Below are 4,935 nucleotides of genomic sequence, written 5' to 3'. Positions count from 1 at the left end.
AATTGACAAAACTATTAACAGATTTGTTCGACAGGTTGCCGTGGATAGGCCAAGGTTGTCGATCTTAAAATATGCCCTTCAGTTTATGTTCTTATCTATCAACTTTCAATGGATTAAGATTCTTGAATCAAAATTTCCGCTCAGTGTTTTACCCCACTGTGTCCCTTTTTGTGAATATTTTCCCCATGGATTATTCTTCAGTTCTCATTTCATAACAAAAATGCATTCGCATCGCATATTTATATTATTATTACAATTGAGCATATTTGTGTATACAATAGGTTGGTTACTCTGTTTGTTTTTACATTTTTATTTTGTTTTTGTGGGTTTTCTTTATATTATTAGTCATTGGTTTTCTAACTGTCTTATTTCTCTTATTTTTACAATGGTTTCACTAAACTTCAAGTTAGTGTAAAAGGTGTATTTGTATCGAATATTACAAGCATTGCTAATTCCGAATAACTTTAGTCATCTATACTGTAAATTCATTATGCATCGTGCTATATCAATTTTCGTGTATTTTCTTAGGTAAAGGTAAACCACGAATTTAAATGTTCAACGAAGTGCAAAATTTCTATAATCTTGTATACAGACTTTGGCAAAACCACGACTTCGAATATCAACGACAATGTCATTCTACGTCAATCCACGAAAATTGGTATCTACGAAAATTAATGAATCCATAGTAGCATGTACTACGAAGTGAATGTTTATCCGTCCGTTAACGGATGCGCCATATAACGGTGGGTTCGTGGATACGGATAAAAAATAACGAAAACATAACAGGCATATATATAAATATATATTAACGGGTCACCAGATGCTTTGTGTATAAGCTCTATGTGTTAAAAGGTGTAAACAAAACCATCAAATAAAAATCTTCCCCAGCGAAAGATATATTATACCAAGGGGATATTTAAAATCTTATGTCGAGATAACTGATCTCAATTGGTCTGGAATGGTAAGCATATCCTGATCCATCTTTTGCCTTTGGAAAGTTTTAAAACTGAAAAAATGTACACAAATCTATGACCAATGCCAAAGCGTTACTATTGACAAACGTTCCTCAAATCTTCTCATAAATCTATTACTGTAATTGAATATGTTATGGAAGTAAACATTTTTTGAAATGATGAAAGTATATAATCAATGCATTAAGTGACGTTATGGCTGATATAGAACAGAAAATGAAACAGCACTTTATAAATTTCATGCATCCTAAGTCTCATTTTTCATATGTTTGCGGGGGCCTCGGTGGCCGAGTGGTCTTAGTAGTTACTACTGTAATCACTAGCCAGTCAACACTGAGGTTGTGAGTTCGAACCCCGCTCGTGCGGGTGCACTCGACTCCAATCTTAATTGACTAGGATTGTCAGTTTTCCTATCGAAGGTCGGTGGTTTTCTCCGGGCACCCCAGCTTCCTCCACCAATAAAAACTGGCCGCCACGAAATAGCCCAAACGCGGTGCTTAAAAGTGGCGTTAAAACACCAAAAATCAAAAAAAATCAAATCATATGTTTGCAGGCTAGATATATATCAGTCAGTAGGAAGACATGTTAACACGGAATTATTTTTTTGATTGCGAGGCAAACTAATAAATGAGTTGTATTGAGCGAGTATGGCAAATGTCAAGAACAGTGATTGAAAATTATTATATATCTGAGATCTGAACCCGTATTTCAGCCAGTACTTACATCTCATATATCCCAGTGAACTAGAAATTAAGGATACTACTGATACTAGGAGGACTGCTTTATACCTTGATCTTTTACTCAATATTGACACAGATGGACGACTTCACACTAAAATCTATGACAAACTGGACGATTTCGTCTTCCCAATTATCAATTTCCCATTTCTCAGCAGTAACATACCCTCTGCCCCATCGTATGATGTTTACATATCTCAGTTGATACGTTATGCTCTTGCATGTTCACACTATACGGACTTCATATACAGGAGTGTCCTCCTTACGCAGAAACTGCTCCAACAGAGTTGTGAGGAGGAAAGATTAAAAATGACACTCCGTAAATTCTATGGACATCATCACGGATTGGTTGATCTATACGATGTGTCTGTGTCTAAACTAACTAACGACATTTTTACCACGTCTTAGATTGTGGTTTACCATCTACGTCTGGTCTTCTAAGTACCGAACGTGACCTATTTCCGAATATGACTGTTTTGCTGAGTGTAAATTCGCATTGCTATTAGACGTGTCTCGGTATTTGTACATCCAACATTCATGTATTTAGTTATGATGTTCCATTTGTAATTCTGGTTGGATGTTGTTTTATGTCTTATCGTTTGTGGTTTTAATTCTATTTTAATTTTTCTTTATGTATGTAAAAGTAAATATATCAATCACCTAGTTCATTTATAAGATTTTTAGGTTAAAAGCAACTATATGCACAGGATTCATTTGTTTTTTCACAGTTTGATTTAGAAGAAAACCATAGTTATAATATACAAATAATTACACCATTACTAACACAATTCTATATTAATATTCTTGTAATGGTTAGAAAATACATCAAATAACACCATTACAAACTTAATCCCAATTTCATATTGTATTTTTAGAAATTTACCTGTGACGTCACTTTTTGATACATTGGTGTGACGTACAGTTCATTATTCTATTGTGCTGTATTTGTGTTTTGTCGTAAATTAATTTTAGGTGTTCGTTGTTATTCTGTGGTTTACATGTTGAAATGAACTATTGCATTATTTATTTATGTATTTCTCTGTCCTGAATGTTCTTGCATTTATTTGTACTTTATTCCTGTCACGTAATGTTGTCATTTTAGCGGTATTTTTAACATTGCTATATAAGCGGGAGGTTTGGCTAGCCATAAAACCAGGTTCAGCCCACCATTTTTTTCTTCAAATGTCCTGTACCAAGTCAGGAATATGGCAATTGTTATCACATAGTCTTTTTTTATGTGTGTTGGCGTTTGTTTTTGTAACAGTTCAGTGTTTCTGTGGTTCCGTTTTGTTTCCTCTTATAGTTGATGTGTTTCCCTCAGTTTTGGTTTGTGACCCGGATTTGCTTCAGTTAAATCGATTTATGACTATTGAACAGCGGTATACTACTATTGCCTTTACTTACACACTCAGCTCTAGTTATCGAAGTTTTGACTAAAGGCAAAGGCGATTTACTATTGGTAGCAGGCTGATATATCTCCGCAATACAAAATTTAAAGGTACTATAATTATACTGACATACTACATGTATATATATTTGTGTTTCAAAAAGAGTTTTCCTTCAAGCCAAAATGAAACGTAGAGGAACCAGAAGTCTAAAGACCGAAATCGTTCACACATCTTAACAGCAGAAAATATTATTGTAGGCGACTTAATTATGTGAGAACTGAACTACAAATGTAGGTCAGAGGGACTTGTATTTGGCGAAATGCGACTACATTCCCTTAAACACATTATTTATTTATTTCATAATCTATAAACTTTTTTTTTAATCTTTAAACTGATTTTAGACCTCAAATGCAATAGGCAATAGTGGAAAGTAAAATATGCGTCATGCTCTAAAGTTAATTTGGCCTTTTAACATTTTTGATCCGAGTCTTTTGTAGACGAAACGCATACAAAATTTTAAGCCAAGTGCCTACGGTGAGTTTATTAGATGGTTCCAACCAGGCTTTAAACATTAAAAAGGCGTATGCGGTCACCGAGGTTACCTTATTGCTCTAGTAAAATCTCAATTAGTTCTTGCCTTATAAAAATTATCCAGCAATCATGTAATAGTAAATATATTTTAGATCTGTTATGTGTAAAGTAATTTGATTGGACTCATAAACGTAATACATCATAAAATAATCTCATTTCCTCAAAAATTATAAAGGTAAAATATTGTGTTTGAGTAAACAATGAATAGTTTAAATAACTTAAGATATACTCTGGTACGTCATATATACAGGTATAAATATGGCCGACAACATTTCAATTGCGGAAGCACAAATGCCACAATTATGCCATATGTGTGAAGAAAATGCGGATATCAAGTTCAAATGCTTAGATTGTGCATTCCTCCTGTGTCCTAGGTGCCGGAAACTGCATGAAAAGGTCAGAACAAAGTATGTTCACCAAATTATTGATCTTAAAGACAAAAGGGTAATATCAAAAGATTCCAAATCAAATCGTGTTTATCCAATTCGTTGTGAGTTCCATGCGGACGAAAGTTACATTATGTGTTGCCAAGAGTGTCAGCAACTTGTTTGTGCCACTTGCATTTTAACAATGCATCAAAAACACGAAATGGGAGATATGACAATTATTCTTTCTTCTAAAGTAACGAAACTAAAACAGTATCAGGAAACAATTGACACAACAATTCTCCCAAATATTTCTAGAAACTATGCTCGATACGATGACTTGATGGAATTTCATACAAAGAGGGTCGACATAGCTAAGACTGGAATTCTTGAGTGGAAGAATTACTTAATAAATACTGTTACAAAATTATTGGATAAACAAGCCGAGAATTTCTGTGAGCAAATAGACAAAAATATGGACGAAATAAAGCAAAACATTCTACCACAACTTTCAGAACTAGACGACATGAAGAGACATATAAAGGAAGTACGGTCTGAAATTGAACTTGTAACCAGTTCTCATGATCTTACTCAAATGATTAAACTTGAAAAGGGCATGGAGTCGTCGCTCAAAAAAGTAAATGCACAAAACAAGAAAGAACGAAAAATTATTTCGAATTTACTCAAAGAGAATTAAAAATTCCTAAACTCGGTGACTTGACATTAAAAGCTGTGTTTGAATTACAATGTACTCAGTCAATTGAAACCGAACTGTCGTGTATAGATAAAATGGCGTCGTATAAACATGGAGAATTACTTGTAAGAAATTTGGAGTTGAAGAACGTATGTTTATTGAAAACTGTCCATGATAAAATCATTGAAT

Source organism: Mytilus californianus, unplaced genomic scaffold (assembly GCF_021869535.1).
Source record: "Mytilus californianus isolate M0D057914Y unplaced genomic scaffold, xbMytCali1.0.p SCAF_17, whole genome shotgun sequence".
Lineage (NCBI taxonomy): Eukaryota > Metazoa > Mollusca > Bivalvia > Mytilida > Mytilidae > Mytilus > Mytilus californianus.
This window is presented reverse-complemented; position numbering follows the sequence as displayed.